A 17854-nucleotide genomic window follows, 5' to 3' on the forward strand; every position below is an offset into this window, starting at 1 on the left:
GTTGTACCTGGGGGAGAATTTGGCAGCAGGGAGATTGCTACAGAGGGAAATATTTAAAAGGAATTATTTTATGCATTCAATCTTCTGGTTTAGGGAATTTGAAAAAACTTCCAGCTAACTATGCAAAACATTTTCTCAAGTTTTTGTGTTCATATAAACAACTTGTAAAAACAGCTGCTTGAATACCTCCAGGTTCAGTGAAGTCATAATAATACTGAAATTTTAAACAAAACCAATATGTTAAAATTTGATTGGTTTATTTTTGAAAGTAACTTTTATTTCAACCAGCTTAGCTTGTTGAAATATCTCAATTGTTTCAGCTCTCCACTGTAGGTAGTATATCTTGTTATGGCAGAAAAAATATGGTGGAAAGTCAGTGAAATGTACAACTATTAAATAAGTAAAACGTAAAGAGAAATGAAACTACAGATGGTACGAGTGCAAAGAAGCATGATTAGAGAGAGAGGAGAAAACAAAGATGAAAAATATATGGATGGTGAGTGGAAAGAGAATGAGGAGAAAGGAAAGTGGCAATCATGTGATGAGAATGTATGCTAGAGGTGGCCATTCACCATTCCTTTGCGGAGATGAAGCTCTGTCTGAAGAGGTAGGAAATAAAACTTCAGATTTTGAACAGATAACTTACTGTCCATCTTCCTTTTCATGAGACTATATTAATTCCTTGATAATTTAGTAAAGGAGAAATAATGTCATTTTGCATCAACTGGGCATTTACTAGAAAATTCCCTTTTCATGTGATGGTTTTGCATAGTTTATCTCAATTCTTCCAGTATCTCACACAACCCTTTTTTCTTGGTTCCCTAGTTCTTCTTGATGTTGTGAATGGTTCTGAGTTTTTTTGTTTTGTTTTGGTTTGTTTTTTTCTGATTTCTTACGCATTTTCTTGTAACTGTGGGACGAGAGCCTGCAAAATGGTCAAGTCAATCCTATTAAAAGCAAGGATAAGTCTTTCTCCTCCTCTCCTTCTCCAAGGTAGAATGAAAATTAATTCTGTCTTCTTCTGAGATTTACAGCTGACCTTCATGCAAAGTGCATTCATCTTTGTCACTATTGAACATGGGTGAACATACAGACGAACACCACTGTTCTCTTACTCCATTGCCTGTATACCATTGCACAGTTTTGTTAAGAAAAGTTACAGACCTGAGGGAAAGTAATTCTATTCTTTATTCCCATGGTCTTTTACATGTGGTTATTGTGTTTTGGGAAGGGTGTTTATCAATAAAATGGCGTTGATGACCAGAAAAATGTATTTGCAGAGAGATGATAAATATACCTTCATTTTGTTGTTTAGTTGATTTAAAAAGGCTTTCTGAATAATAGTAAAGCCCATTCCTTTGTGTCTGATGCTGGAAACAAAGAAATTATGCAGATTTTTGACCCACTGGTTTTGAACAGATTTGGCATCCCTCTGTGGAAGCTGGGGATTCTGCATCTCTCTTGCCCTTTTAACTCTTTACACTTAACTAAAGAGTCTTGACTCTGACATTCATCACATTTAAAACCCTACCGTGGTTTTACATGCCTTAATGTCTCCTTGTACGTCTGGTTTTTATATGTGATATTCTCATGGCTCTTTATTTTATTTTTGTTTGTTTTCTAATACCTTCTCTCAGAGTTCCAGGAAGACAACCTTTTGCATTCAGGCCTGCAAAATAGAAAAACAAAAAAATCCAAGTGTATGTCTGTGCAGTTTTTTGAAAGGCAAATAGATGTTTACCCTGCCAGGTAACTGAATTAGAGCAGCACTGAGATTGAGCTAATGCAGTCTGCCTCCCAGCAGTTGTACAGTTTCCAGATCCAAGTTGTTTTATGGCCAGCTATCTTAATGTGGAAGCTGCGAATGTGTGGTTTTACTCATTTGTCCAGAAATACCCTTAGCTTGAGGACTGTTTTGTGACACTGTTCCATATATGAAAGTAGGCAACTGGGGGCACAGAAAAAGTTGATATTTCAAGCACTTCCCTCACTCTTTGCCAAAACAGGTGTCCAGGTATACATACAACATGTGGATTAGTAAAGGGAAAGCAGTAAATTACTGCTTTCCAAAAAGCAAAGTGGTGTTTAATTTGCAGCTAGTTCTCCATGCATAAAGCCAATTAACTCAATGGCCTCAATTCAAAAGTCTGGTAGGAATTTAGCCCTGTTTTATTTACATGGTTGCTCTTCTCTGATATTTTTCAGATAAGGTTGCTGATAAGGACAATTCTCTGATAAATACCCTTTTTCTGAAACCAATCTAAATCTACCTGCCAGCCAAGCTAAAAACTGAAACACAGTGTGCTCTGTCATTTCATGTCAGTATTTGTTTTCTGGAGGCAACTTCTTTTGATCACTTCCACTATCAGAACTGTCCTATGTGACATTACGTTATGTCACTATCATTGCCTAAACTTCTACATTAATTAAAGAAGCAAGAGATTACCAAATGCTTCTTATACTGATATCTACTAGTCCTCCTTGCCTCTTCAAACTACAGCAAACTGTAAAAGTGGAATGATGTGGAGAGAGGCATAAGTCCTTACTGTAATATGGAGAACAGCCTGATCGTCTTCAGGATCATTTAATCACCCATTGTGAGGTAAAAGTTTATTTAGTCTTTCAGGCAATGAAACCCCATTAAATCAGTGCAGGTCTGTGAGGGAGAATGTGAAGGTTGAGTTCTGAACCATGGCTTGCTTCAAAAGAAATGATGTGTGCTGTGCTGTGCACTTTCACCAGGTGTGTTAATGGTCTACACTACGCACATTCACAAGCTGCTTTGTCTTTCTTCAAATGCACAGAATGGTTGAGCTTGGGAGGGACCTCTGGATGTCATGATGTCCACCTTTTCTGCTCACACAGGGCCACCTAGAGCCAGTTGCGAAGGCTTGCCAGGTCCAAACAGCTTTTGAATAGAGTGGAGATAACCTGTCGCAACTGCTGGCAATGCCTTGCCTAACGCAGCCAACAATGCTGTAAGCCTCTTTAGCAGCAAGGGCACACCATTGGCTCATGTTCAATTTGTCCACGAAGACCCCCCAGTCCTTTCTGACAAGCTGCTTTCCAACTGGGAGCCCACAACACGTACTGGTGCCTGGTGTTGTTCCTCCCCAGGTGCAGGACTTTGCGCTCCTTTCTTGAGCTTCATGATGCTCCTGTCCACCCCTCTGTCCAGCCTGTTGAGGTCCCTCTGGATGACAGCGTGACCCTCTGGCCTCTGAGCCCCTCTTTCCAATTTTGTGTCTCCTGCAAACTTTCTGAGGGTAAACCCTTATATAGACACATATTATTTATTCTCTTCTAACGTAACTCCCACAAGAAAAGCTTGGGTAACTGGTTAGTAAGCATAATGACTAGTGGTTTCCTCTGTAAGTGGTGTTGTCTCACTCTTTCTTTATGCATTCCCCGTTCTTTGCGGTTTTTTGATATCCTATTTGGTAAATTTCTGGAAGTGTCTGTCTTTTAATAGTTTTTTTTTTTGCAAAAGAACCTAATGTAGTGCATTAGGCTCTGGTCTATAATGGGGCAATATATCAATACAAGTAACATTTATAGCAGGTAACTTGCTTGAACTTGTCTTGAGCAAGTCAAAGAAGTCCAGAAGGTCCATGCCAACCTATACAGTAACCGTTTGACCTCTTGGAGGACAGGCTAAATGTGAATGACCCAGAAAAGAAAACAAAAATATAAATGTACAACTGTATGAAAAGTTCGAAAGCACAATGTCTCAATCTTACATTGTAGGAATAGAATATCACTGCAAACTGTGGGGAACCTATGATGTAATACAGTTGGCATACTCTTTTCCTAATAGCAATAACAAAAAAAAAAAAGATAATCAAAGAAATACACAAAATATTGTACATAATATGTTAAATTCCTAAGTAAAATTAATACTTTTAGAAATTGAGATTGATGACAAATATTTTGTGATTTTAAAATGTAGGCTTTTTGAGAAATTTGTCAATATTTTCATAGAAACTTAATAAAACATAAAATGATTATGTCATTCTAATAGATATAAAATAGTAATCAACCTATTTTTCTTAGAAAATGAAACCAATGCTTTCAAAGAGCTATACAGTATATTCTTTAACTAGTAAAATAATGCTGTTAATTAAACCCAGGCTGGTGTCTTGTCTATGACAAAGGGTACTTCGGCCAAGAAGAATCTTTCATTTAAATGAAGTAGTACATGGCTATTTATAGCCAAATTTCTGGCAGCATGTTTTCAGTATTCTAGTTAAAAGACACACTTGAACCACTCAGACCAACATCACTTGAGCCCTATGTTTGATGAAAATGCAAGCTTCCTGCAGACATTAAAATTCTGTAGCATCAAGTGTATAATTGATGCTGAAGTTCTCCAAGCTAGGTATATACTAATTCAAGGCATTTTGGTGACAGTTACTCTGCTTGTAATATTTATGTTGAAGTTATGTGAATGAATCTTGTGCAGAAAGTTCATGCAGGAACTTTTTAGAAATGTAGAGTATGATTTTCAAATATGATTGTTCCAATCATTATTCCTCTTTAAGCCTACAGGCATAATACTGAAGATGAACAGTACTGTGGAAATGGCAGAACGACTGACTACTGACTGCATCAAGTCTAAACCCACTGACCTAACTAGGGCTAACATGGGCAGAAGAAATGCAACAACTTCCCTCACTTAAAATGTCCAGATGATGGATCATGAAGAACAGCAATTATGAAAATCATTCTTACAAGAACTCAGCAGAAGGTATGTTTTTTTTTTCCTCTGTGTTCTCTCCTACATCTATTTTTGTTTTCCTGAACACATCATCCACCTGTATGATATACTGTTAATATTGTTGCTAATTGCAACAATTGAAGGACCTGTTTTTATAAAAGGAGAGGGAGAATAAAAGAGCAAAAACAAGGTATTTTTTCTTTAAAATTCATGTAATGTGTTGTGGGACAGAATCTCACCCAAGTCCTTCAGGAGGCTCACATAAAGGTGATAACATTTCTGGAAATACTAAAATCCTTTTTATGTTCCCTTTTTCCTCTTTTTCTTTTTTACTGCTATTTTTTCAAATATATTTTCTGTTGGAGTTGACATTTCTCCTCTGCATGACTTCAGTTCCTGGTAGTTTACTGTGTGATCTCACAGCTACAGCTGAATAAGCTTTTAAAATGTTACCTTTCATTTAACTTCTGATCATATCTTTCAAAAGTTACATTAAGTTCTAATTTAGAAGAAGAAAAACATACGGGGGAGGAGGAATAAGCAGAAGTCTATATAAAAACACTGTTGGAAGTTCCAGAAAGCAGCCGAGCAAGCTCCTAATTTGTATTGCTAGCATGTAGTGTACATTTTTGCAGCAAACATAAATAATCATGTATTGTGCAAAGGATTCTGAGGGTTGTAGAAAAGACGGTATTCTACCGTGCATTGCAGGCAGTGGGGCATGCAAAGTCCTTCATGGCTGGGAAACTAGGCAAATATGCTTGGTGGTTCTGAACCTGCTGAGGAGGAGGCAGCGTAACCTGCTAGAAACTGTCAGTTACTTGTTGTGGACAACAGCTGGCTCCCTAGTCCTTTACTTCAAGGCCAGTAGGTACTAATTATATTTAATAAGACCAATAATGCTGCTTTTTCTCCCTAAAACATTGATAAATGGCATTCACTTAAAACATTGTCGTGAAGTGTTTTGCTATTGTTGCTTGCAGTGCTATTGAATATTAAGCAGAACAACAATGATTGAATTCAGGCAGGCTGAATTAAAAACAACACTCTTTTGGAGAGTTATTTTTAACCAGGGTAATTGCACTGATTGAATTTGCCACATGGCCCCAAAACAGTTGTACCTGTAGGAACAGGAGTCAGTGACCAAAGTGCTGGTGTGACTTTGGAAAGAAGGAGAGCTTTTTAAATTACATTAGTACACTGTGAATCTCTACAACCTCATTGCTTGCAAAAGTAGTACCTATTCATCTGCTTAGTTCTACTGATGCCAGTACATTTGTTGGGCAAAATGATGCATTTCCAGGACTGAACCTTCAGTTGTGTCTTTTTGTATCTATGTTAAGTGCTACTATTCTGATAGGTTCTCATCAGAAAATGTTCTGCTGGTTGATTCTAATGTAACTTTCCCACTTTAACTTGTCATTTTTGATGCCAAGAAGGTTAAGTATGAAATGTCCTGAGAATGACAAGAATCCTGCTTTCCACTGAGTCACAGTTTTTTCCTCTGAGTCTGTGGTGGGAGGTTACCTATTTTAATTCACATCTCTTGATCACAGGGGAAATCATCAATGCTAGAGATTCTTCACAGATTTTAGAAATATGAGTGACAAATCCAGCTAAGACAAGAATTTATCATTTTTTGTCTTACCCCTAATGCTATTCTGTGCTTGAAAAACACTAAGTTTTCATACTGTTGATGGTTAGTGCCTAACAGAAGTAGGCGTTGCCTTCCATCTTTGCAGACTTCTATTGATGCATAAAACAGTCCTAAGCTTTTGTTTCAGTTCTTGTCAAAAGAACTCAATATCTTTGCTTTTGATGTATTTTAAAGTTATATGACATAACAAAACAGTAGAGAAGACAAAAGCGTAAAGAAATGAGACCTGAATATTTATCAGAAAAGATAAAACATGGAAATGGGAACTTGGAGATGGAAACTTTCTGTCTGTGCCATGGATCTTTTGTGCAATCCTGGGCAAATTGCCTAACTCTCAACACAGGACACACTTAAATTTATAGGGTAGTAGTTTCCTAAATCTAGTAAATAATCCCTTTATGCCTCCATTTGCCTCACTGTGAAATGGAAATAATACTATTTCTTTTGCTCATCAGATAGGTAAAACAGCGTTCTGGCAGGCTGTATGGAAGTGTCTACATGCACTCCTTAAAATGAAGAGCACTCCTTTTGGAATACAGAAGCGTTGTGAAATCAGTGTCCCTATCCACCTTAAGTTTTATGCCAGCCTTTTTTTTTTTTTTTCTTGCCTGCTTTCATGGGCTCGCTGCTGCAATGAATGGTGCTTTCTAGGGAATGCAGCTGTTCAGTCCTAGAATTAATATGTAAATGTTCTTCTCTTATTGAAGCAAGGGAGGAAGATGGAATGTAGCTGTATTTTCTCTAATCAACATACTCTCCTTTTTATCTGGAACTACAACAAAGCTGACTATCAACCACACGGATAATAGAATATTTATTTTTGCTGAAATTAACACATCCAGAAGGATACTTTTCTTGAAAGCTTTTACTGACCAACCCAAACAATATTTTAGTTCAGTGAAAATATATGTATTTAGAACTATTCACACACAAATCTCTCATGCTTTTTCAGTAAAACAAATAGAGTAAACGAAGTACTTTGACAGAATAATAAATTCAGCTGCATAAGTCTAGTACAGAACTGCAAATGTAACCACGACTGTGTTTTTGGGAAATGCAAATTCATATATTGGAACCGTTCCTACTGTAGAAGTCAAATTCTGTCCTCAGGTTCACAGATAGGGGTCTCCCAGAATCAGCTCAATTGTGATTTGTGTACCTGATTCTCCACAGTAGAATTGAGTAAAAATGCTACCCAATAGGAATAATGAGATTTAACAGATTGTTAGCACAAATGTAATTCAACAAACTAAGCATGAGATGGTACAAAGTAAGATCCACAAACCTTAATTCACCCATATAAATAGAGAACATTTCAGGACTACAGATAGCAAAGGACACCAAATGAGATGTGAAGAGAGCATCAACGATTCTTTGCAGAGTTTTACAGGAGTAGAGAATATGGTACAAATTGTCCTGAAGATGGCTTTTGATACGGCGTAATATATACCTAGACTGAAATAATATATATTCTGAAACCAGTGTGTGAGAGTCCTTGTGTGCCTCTTTACTGAGGTTTCATTTAGTTTCTTCCCTTTTAGCCTAGCAGACGCATCTTTACATTCAGCTGAAATTTCTTTGGACAGTTTGAGGCAGCAGTAAAATAAACCTTCTGGAAAACAAAAACAAAACAAAAAAAAAACACCACAGGACAGAGTTAAAGCTAAAAGCAAGATCCTAAAGTCAGAAACAAGAACTTGAAGTCAATAACGAAAGCTATTGGAAAACAATGTAAAGATTGAGTCTGGAATTGCTGGCTGGTCTGACCTAAGCCAACTTGATCGATACCTTGGCTGCTGAGTTGGGAATAAACAGAACTGCTTGTATATGAAGAAGAAAAACATGACAATGGAACTTCAACTTTTACGATAAATCTCAGCTATGTACCCTTTCCATTGAGACAGCATGTTTGCGGTGCAAATTAGCCAAGTCCTAAATGACTGAACAAATTACTGAATTTGATCTACAAACTCTACTTTGACCTTTTTAAGAAAAATTAAAGGACAAAAGTAGTCCTGTAACAGTCAAGACACCCTTCAGTTGGAAGAATAAAGACACCCAATACATCAGTCAGCATGCTGTGCCTGGCATGAGTCAAATTACATGAGATACAGCAGACAAATTTTCTTGGACTTAAAATTCCTATCATTGGTTATGTCCTTTTACAGGTCTTTTACTAAAAACCTTAGATAGCGGTGACACATGAAATGATTGTTTCTCCTTGTAGAAGTGTTGTATACAGAAATGGGTGAAGCACTAAGAAGAAGAAAAAACAATTGAAGATGCCTGAAGGTTAGTAGGATAGGAAGGTAACATGTAAAGGCATTTCCTGAACTGCCTTCCCTGTATTGTCATCTTAATATTCGCGCCCCCCCCCCCCCCCCCCCCCCATTTTTAACAAAGTCAGAAGTGTTTTGATTCATGTTTGTGATCTATAAACCACCCTTACAACGTGGTACTGTGGCTATTGCTGTCAGGTTTATGGCATGTTAGGTTAACTTCAGATTGTTATTAAGTAGGTGGTGAGAAGTTAACCTACTGTTTGTTGGCAGACTAATTATATTCCTCTGTAAGTCCATGGAGTGTTTCAGAAACTAGGAAGTTTAATACTGAGTGCTACCATAGAATAAACAAAAAACGGATGATACTGTTCTCTCTCATAGAGCAGAGAGCTCTTTAAAATAACTAGCTGTTTAACCTGTGTGCCTGGTTCAAATCAGACTTTTCTTGACAAACAGTCCCAACTATGGGTGTGAAATCTGTCCACAAATTCAGTGGTTAGAGTTAATTTTATTTTTCTAGGCACTGAATCAACCCACTCTTTGAAAACTCAGTCATCTGCAAAGCCTTAAGCCATTCCATATCATTCTCCAAACAGTAGCCTCAGATGCAATCTCTAATTTGTCTTCTGAAATTATAAAAGTCCTTCTTTTTAAATTGGATGACTTTTATATATTTAAGCAGGTTGAATGTCTCTAACTTACATACAAGTTGGTGACAGTAAGGGTGGCGATAAGGCTTCACCCGTTAAATCTTTCATGATAGAGGCATGCCCCTTGTAATGCTGTTTCACGTTTTAGAGCGAGAGCAGTGAAATCCCCAGGAGAAAGGATGCTCTCATGGGCTATCTCTCAGGGTCTAGCCTCACTGCCCTGCCTGTTCCCAGTCAGTCAGCTGTCTGTGCACATGGCAGCAGTAGTCAGCACCCAAAGTGCTTTCCCTCAAGTTACCTCCCCAGGAGTTGGGCCCCGTGTGAATCCAGAACAAGTAACAGTGATCTGTTATTTTTCAGGGAAGATGAGGGAGTGGGGGTGGCATGGGGAACGACACCATTGTGAAGTACTGGGGGACAGAGAGGAGCCCCAGCAGTCACGTCTGGCTCTCGCTGGAGTGAAGATGCTGTACGTGCTGTGCTGGGTAGGGCTGGCCAGGGCCAGATCTTCTCGTTTCAGGCGATACCAGGCCAGATGTAAGACTCATGTTGAGAACACTGTGCTGCTGTCTAAATGTGTCAGCAATGCTGGGTACTTGTGTGCTTAGAAACACGGTGCTGCAGAGGGGCTGCTGGCTGCCTGCGTGCTTAACGTGTTGTTAGTTTCTGCTTTTATGGTGGTTCAAGGTGTTTAGTCATTTTTTGAAGAAGGCAGCACTGGGATGAATTCTGCGCTTTGCTTTACTGAATTTTTATTAACCTCAATAAAAATTACGACTGAACATGACAGTAAAATGGGCTCAGAATTCAGAAATTTTTTTCTAGTGTGTTGACTATGTTTCTTATACACTTTGCTTGTTTCTTCTCCTTCCAATCCATTGCTTTTAAAATTATTTTACTGTTATAATGCAGAATGCAAAACAATAGCATTAGAATTTCAGCTGAACTTTTGAAACTGTGATATTTAATCAACATATCCTGTATTAAATGGGTTCCTCGCTTAAGTTTTTCTGAAGGGCAGAATTGCTGGGTACAGTACAGTGTGTTTTGGGACGATTCATCTTTTTTGGAAACAAGTCATCTTCCATACTGGTTACTTCTACAGCTTCAAATCCTTGACATGCTAGTGGTAGGTTGTTAGTACCACAGTTAGTTCCACCTGGAATATCTGGAATGGATGGTAGTAACTGTGTGTTAAATTAATTTTTCACCGAAACATCCTAGTGAATTTAGAGTCTTCAGTGATCTCAACCGGAAATGCAATTTGTCTTTGGTAAATTCTGCTTGCTTTACAGGCTGTCAGCCTCTTTGTTTCCTGGGTTCATTCTTAGTAAATAGTGGAATATCAAAATACCACTAGATTCTCATCTTCACCAAAGCTCCCTTACTACTAGCTTTTGTGTCATCTTTGACATGACCATAGAAATCCTGTATTTATTCACAAGTGAGGATATTCAGACAAGCATCTGATGGATTCCTGGACTTCTGGATAAATCTTCATCACTGAAAAAGAACCGTCAGAATCTTCTCATCAGGCAGCTGTAGTTCCTGCTACTCACCCACTGTGTCTTTTTGTTGTTTGGGATCTGGGGTGTGTGTGTGTTCTGTTGTTTGTTTTTTTTAGTCTTTCATTGTAATACCTGGGTGCCTCAAATGTCAAGGTGAATTGATCTTGTCAACATCTGTGTTGAGTGTGTTTTGTAGGAATAGAACTTGAGTGCAGGGAGAGTTTGACCTGTTGTTTTGCAGTCCAAAGTTTTCAAGAGCAGAACTATGCACTTCTCATTCAAAGCTAGAAGTTTTACAAGTCTAGAAAACATACTACTGTGGGCTCCAGAATTGACAGCCTAATATTGCCCAATATTGATGGACTTCTTCAGATGAGTTGGGCTTAGCACTTTTATTTGGAGGAATCCACGCTTGTCATATGCACTGGGAAAGTGTTTGTGTCTGATAGACATGCATGATACCACAATGGTTTTCATCTGTACAAAGCATTTCATGGCAGGTGCCAACTTAGAGCACTAACCTTTTGTTGCAGTGGACATCCTTTCCCAAATCCTGTTTGCAGATTCTGGATGTCTTTTGTTACTTGTCCTCTCTATCGTTCACAGCGATTTGTACAGGGGTTTATTCAGAAATGTTCTGGGGCATCTTTTTGTGTATATATATGTACTTACATACACCATATATGTGTGTGTTTATATATATACATATATACATACATTGTCAGGCTAATGATTGGACTTGATGATCTTGAAGGTCTTTTCCAACCTAGATGATTCTGTGATTTTATGTGTATGCAGAGGTGTGTGTGTACATTAATATCTGTAGATAAACATATATACGTGTAGCATATGTTGAATAACTCTAGCTGAATGTGATACATTGCTCAGAGTTTGTTCCTTTGCCTAGTTGTTTTCTTAGGGGAGTGGGATCCCTGTGAAATGAGTTGATCCTGGAAAAATTCTCTACGAATGGAAGTCGAATACCTTCTCAGGGTATCCATACAGAAATACAAAAAACACCATCTAGTTATTGGAGCAAATACGTATGCTGAACAGCAAAAAGAACCATTCAGTTCTGTGCAAAACTTATATTTAGAAGGAAAATATTCAGCTCTGTCCTCCCTAGTACAAGGACTCTATAGACAAAATAGTAGTTAGTCTGTCATGAAGCTGTTCTGGCTCAGTTACAGTTGTTACAGAAATGTCTAACTGCACAGTAAGGTGGTGGAATGCAACAGAAGCAATTGCACTGTTAAGGGTACCGCACAGCAAGAAGTTAATGTTGATGTGAATGCTAAATTAGGTCCAAACAAAGAATGTTCAAACTTGTCTTCAAGAACCTCTTGAGCTCTGATCCTCTGGGAAAGAAATAATCTTTGATGGCAGAAACTCAGACACAGCTGCACTCAGAGTGCCAGCAGAAAGCAGTGGAAATTGCAGATGAGGTGCTGCCACTCCTCTGCATTAGGCCCACAGAGACTCTGCAAGGAAAGCTAAGGATGGATCTTCCTGGGCAGTCACACTGCAAACTGAATCTGCTCTGTCCCTCCCCTCTCTGGAGTCCCATTCTTAATAAACTATTAAGCATAACCAACCAAGTCATCTTGTGGTTAAATTATTTATGCCAAGAGCTGAATGCAAGGTTGCATGAGCAATGTGTTCTCCGTAACAAAAACTAGATACGGGGTGGGGGAGAAGAACCTTGACTAGTCAAATAGGATTTTTTGAGTGTGCTCTATTGCAAATTGACTCTGAGGAGGGGAGCCAAGGGGAGGGATAAAACAAAGCAGATTAAAAAGAGTGTCAAAAAGGCTGTTTTACATACAGTTTGCTAAATGCAGGGCTGCTGGGAGGGTGCTATGGCACTGGTTGCTATGATTACTTTATCCACATAGAAGGAGTTTTAAGAGATCTTACAGGAATGTGAGTTTAAAGTTGTATGTTTGAGAGATGTTTGGGTACGATGGAGTGCAACATTTCTTGATTGGTAAGCAGCAACACTCTAATGCTCTTTTTTTATACCTGTAATTGCTAGTTGCAAAATCAATCCTAGGTAAGTAGCAATGGCCCATTATTTCTTTGTAGCAGTCATAGGTATCCACCTTGTAGAATCCCTTCCTTTTTGGATGAGGGATTATTTCATTTTAGTTTAAATCAGCAGTTCTGGAAATACAGAAATTTGTTTTTAACTCAAGTGGTTGTTTGCCTCAAGTATGTCAAACGCTTTTGGTGGAATCCTAGAAAAGGTAGGTTTTCAGACTGATCCTGTCCCTGACAGAGATATGACTCAATTAAAGATGGTTCTTGAGAGCACACTGTACAGCTGTGGGCAAATGGAATTAGAGGCTTTAGACCAGTGTAAGATAAGTCATTTTACTATAGGTTCAGGGTGGACAGCTTGCCTGCCTTTTGCTTTCCTAGTCATGCAAATCACAGCATGAGAAATAGCTTCCATGCTTCTTTTATAATGTAACTTCGTTGCACCTTAAATTACATTGCAGAAATACTATTCTGAACTCTGGTTTCCCAGTGGAAAGCTTAGGTCAGGCAAAGTAGCCTGGAGGGATACATTTGCCTGATTAAATTTGATGTATTCTATGTATCTTTCCTTGCTTCTAGCCTTCTCCTAGTCCATTTATTCTACAAGCTCCAAGTTAGTAATCAACTTCAGCACCCACCTATTAGAGTGATTATTATTTTACAATATATAACATCTTACATTTGGACGTTGCTGTTCTCTTTATGTAAACATAAGATGGAAAATGATTAAATTTGTACCTTGTGATAAACTGTACCATACATGCATAGAAAGACAGCTTTAGACTTGTGTTGCCTTGATAAATTAATGCCTGTTACAAAAGAAAAAAATCCTGTCATTGAAGCCACAAAATGTACAATTATGAAGCATCAGAGGCAATTCTTTCATTTCATTCTCTCTAATGAAAAGCACTGTGTACTGGAAAAATACTTTTTAAAAAAAGGCAAAACAACAGTTTGAAAAAAATCACAAATAGTCTCTTGGGTGTTACAAATGTTTGAAGGTATTTTTGATGGAAAATGAAGTTTAAAAAAAAAGAGAGAGAGAAAGAGTATAGTCTCTGACTAAAGAGAGAATTGTCACCAACTAAAAGCACATCAGTGAGACAAGAAATAGTTTCTCAAGAAAATTTTAAGTCATATGATGAAAATGATGTTTGGGTGAAGTTTAATGGCACAGTTGAAGCCTGCTTTCCAATGTATTTGCTTTTTTACCTTTCTCCCACCCTGGCTGCTTGGTTCCCCTCTCATACTCCATCTAGAGAGCCACCTTCACCAATATCCTCAAGTCCTCCCAGTCCTCCACTTGCCGGGTATCAGCCACCCACATGTCTGCAGACCAAAAGGAACAGAGTTAGTTGTTGAATTCATGCATAGTTTTTCTGCTAGTGGCAATAATTATTAGTCTCTTGTGCTCAGCTATCATTTTTCATGACACTTACAGAACTTGATTCTCTTTGAGATCTCACCCGTTTTAGTTTATGTATGGTAGAAATTTGCTGGTTTCTTAAAAAGTATTAATCTGGAGGGTAGTGACCAATTGTCATGAATCCATTTTCCATAGAATAACATCTTAAATATAAGCAATATATATATATATATATATATATATATATATATATATAAAAACAAGGAAATATCCAGAACAGATACATTGCAATCTTGCAAATTTTTAGTCTTGTTGAAATATTTCATAACCCAAAGTTCCTCACTTGATAAATAATTTGGTTCTATAAATGAAACATTTGGAGGGACAAATATTTTGCAGTAAAGTGAGTTTTTTTCATATGCTTACTAAATTTAAATCAAGTTTAATTATTTCTGTATTTAACTATGGAGATATCAATATTATGTTGAAAGAAAATAAACTGATATAATCACATTAGGTGCTTAATACTTTGCAATCTTCTAAAATAAATAAAAAACTGTTTTGTTTTAAACTAAACATTTAAAAAAATGTGTCAATGAAGCAGGCTTTAGCATAAAATAGTCATTTGGCATTATCTCATGGCCCAAACTGTCTTGTTACCTATTTAAAGGAAAAGAAAAAAAAATACAGAAGAAAAATGTCATCTCAAAAGTCCTCTGGAAGAAAAATCTGCAGCTTGTTTAATGAGGTATACTCTTTAAGTGAGGTGATAGAAAGAAATGCACTTGGAGCCAGTGTAAATAAATCAAGACATTGGACAGATGTTCAAAGATGATTAGAAGCCTGAAAATGCAAATAAGCACTGGCTAGATTTTTTTGAGTGCCTGAGTCAGATGCCTCGCTCTCACTAATTTCAGTGGGATTTAGCTGTCTAACCTGCCTAAGTGATTTTGAAAAATAACACAAGCTGCCTGTCTGCATCACTAGGTGCCTAAACACTTCTAGAAAATTTGTCCCCGAATGTCCTTAATAAAGAAAAACGACACATCAAAATGTGAGGGTGTAGTCTCAAAGCAGAGAGAACTCAAAGAACAAAGCTTCAGAAAAATCTAGCCTGCGTTCATGGCAGGTGACTCCTTTGCTGATTCCAAAGTTGGTTGTGAACCACAGTACTTTAATTTTCTGCAAAAAGTATCCTGGTCTGTTCAAAGGCTCCAAACAAAGTTTATGCATGTCCAATTATGCCTAACAGTCAAGGTCTAGGTAAAGACAGTAGTAAGCCAAATATAACCTGAGTACAGTCTGAGGTATTCACACTATTAACAGACCATATTTCTTTTGCTGTGAGCTGCACCCAATACTGAAGATGAAACACTTCAATGATCTTAGCAATATTCTTTAATGAAGTGCCTTATTTAAGAAAATATGTTGCATGTTAACTATCCATGGATTGCAACATAGTGCCTATTGAAGTTTAATTAGTCTAAGTAGCATATCCAGTGGTTCATGTAATTAATTGCAGATTACGTATTCAAAAATCAATGTTTTTGTTAGTGGTATGAGCAAGCCTACAATGAGCAGTTAGGCACTGAGTCATCAGATGGCTACGTACAGGAGCAGTAGCAAAGCCAAGCGTCGGTTAATATGTCAAACATCCATTCCTTTTCTAAGTTCTATCATGAAATGATGTATAAACAACAAAAATTTACTTGCACTTGGTAGTTGTGATAAATTCTTTTTTGAGTCTCATTTTACTTTCTTTGACGCTTCTGTGTTTAAGTGAGGATTCAGTGAGTTTTGCAGGCTCAAGCGAGAGTACAAATTTGGTAACATTCATGCAGAGTCAGCATGCTTAGGACCCTGTTATAGACTAGAGCCAGACTTTGAAACTCAAAACATAGAACCCAGATCTGCAGAATCAATTAAGAATGTATTAGACAGCTGAGTATCAGCTGTCTGTATTATCACATGAATAGCCAGCTGCTTTAGTGAGCTGTGTGTGCTGTTTTTACAAGTCAGAATGGGAATTACTTGCAAACTATTGCTCCAAAACCAAAATTATACACAATATACCCCTTCCTTATATATAGGCACAATGTGTAGGCACAGGAGACTGTAGCAAAAGCAAGATTTTGGTAGCTATATCGAGAGCTCTCTTGCTATTAGCGGCATTATGTATGGATGAAAGAGGCCATGTGTGAAGGTTGTCTTTGCTTTGGTGTCGCCCATGAAAGCTGCTGAAGACCAGTAAGGTTGCAGTGGTAAAACTTAAGGCATGTTTTTTCTTCTGAATGTTCATTAATTGTGGAAAGGAATGAAGATATGTGATTTTTTTCTGATCTCCAGTTGAGTCTTCAGCCTATCTTTATTACAGCAAACTGAACTGAGATGAGATCAAGTTTTTGAATTCCTGTAACTGAAAAAAAAAAAAAAAGGAAAAAAAAAAAGAGAGACAGAAACTCCAAAGCTGTTCTAAACAAGAGTAGAAACATGTAATAATAACCCAACTGGCATGGTATGGATGCTGAAAGGATTGCTATTTTTTGTCCTTATTGTCTGTATTCAATTCATGGAGATGGCAGCAGATGGTTGTAGTAAGCTGATGACTTCCTGTCAGGCTGTTGCATCTTCCGTCACAGCTATTGAAGTTATTCCATCTCTCTGCAGCTGAGTAACAGATTATAAACGCCAACCCACAGCTATCCACGTGAGTGTAAACATATAACACTAACTGGTATGCAGTCTAGAGTTGCAGCCAGCATTGTCTTTAAAACCCAGTGATTGATAGGAATTTTAGGTTCCTGAAAATAAAAATTGAGATGAGGAATGGAACAGAATTTCTCAAATACTTGATTATCTCATATACCATACCTAACTAATGAAATTATCAATTATGATAACAGGTAATGATAAGAACGGAATACAAGTGAAACGTAACCCATTTCTTGAGGGAAGGAAATTTGTTGAAAAAAGCATGTCTATGCCATTTGTTTTACCATATCCTTTGTCCACAAATCTTGTGCAGCGTGAGGTAAAGCATAAAGATTTGGAAAGATTATTTGTTCGAAAATTGTTTTTAATTCATGGTAGCTGTCAGATTTATTTGTGTGTGTGCTTTTGTTACAGTTTTTAGTAATTGGTTGATGTGTTTTTGCCTGTTTCACTTATAATATTTGAGAAAATGATACTTAATGTTGTCTAGTAGGAGCTTAGTTCAGAAACACCAGATAAGCTTGTGTAGGATTTGGTTGGTTCAAATTTGTGCTTTGTCTCAACTGCCGTTGTGCAGGTTTGGGCAAGCCATTCTGCCTTGCACTTCAATTTCCTATCTGTAAAGTGGGGATAGCACACTGCTTTTTCTCACAGGAATATTGTTGTGAATAAACACATTACAGTTTATATTGCAGTCAAATGCTTTGCTTTGGAGATAATGTTAAGATAAGTATCTTACACAGATTCGAGTGTAAAACACACTTTGTTCATAATTGCATGTCAATTTATATATATATATAACCATATGTACAACAAGATAGTCTCACTACAGCAGGGGAGTAGGATATGCTAAAAATTAGCGTACACTTGGGTGTACAGCAGAGTTTCTGACAATTTCCTGCTATCGATTTGGCATAATGCA

The 17854-nt window shown here is 37.5% G+C and overlaps 1 long non-coding RNA gene across 1 annotated transcript in view; it reads left to right on the forward strand.

Annotated features, from left to right (window-relative positions):
- The window catches only part of LOC121073177, a 53044-nt gene that overhangs the window by 4113 nt on the left and 31077 nt on the right, over window positions 1–17854 (forward strand). The window contains exon 2 of the long non-coding RNA XR_005821539.1: window positions 4542–4747. This is a non-coding gene — a long non-coding RNA (uncharacterized LOC121073177). The remainder of the gene's footprint in view (window positions 1–4541; window positions 4748–17854) is intronic.

Source organism: Cygnus olor, chromosome 7 (assembly GCF_009769625.2).
Source record: "Cygnus olor isolate bCygOlo1 chromosome 7, bCygOlo1.pri.v2, whole genome shotgun sequence".
Taxonomy (NCBI): Eukaryota; Metazoa; Chordata; class Aves; order Anseriformes; family Anatidae; genus Cygnus; species Cygnus olor.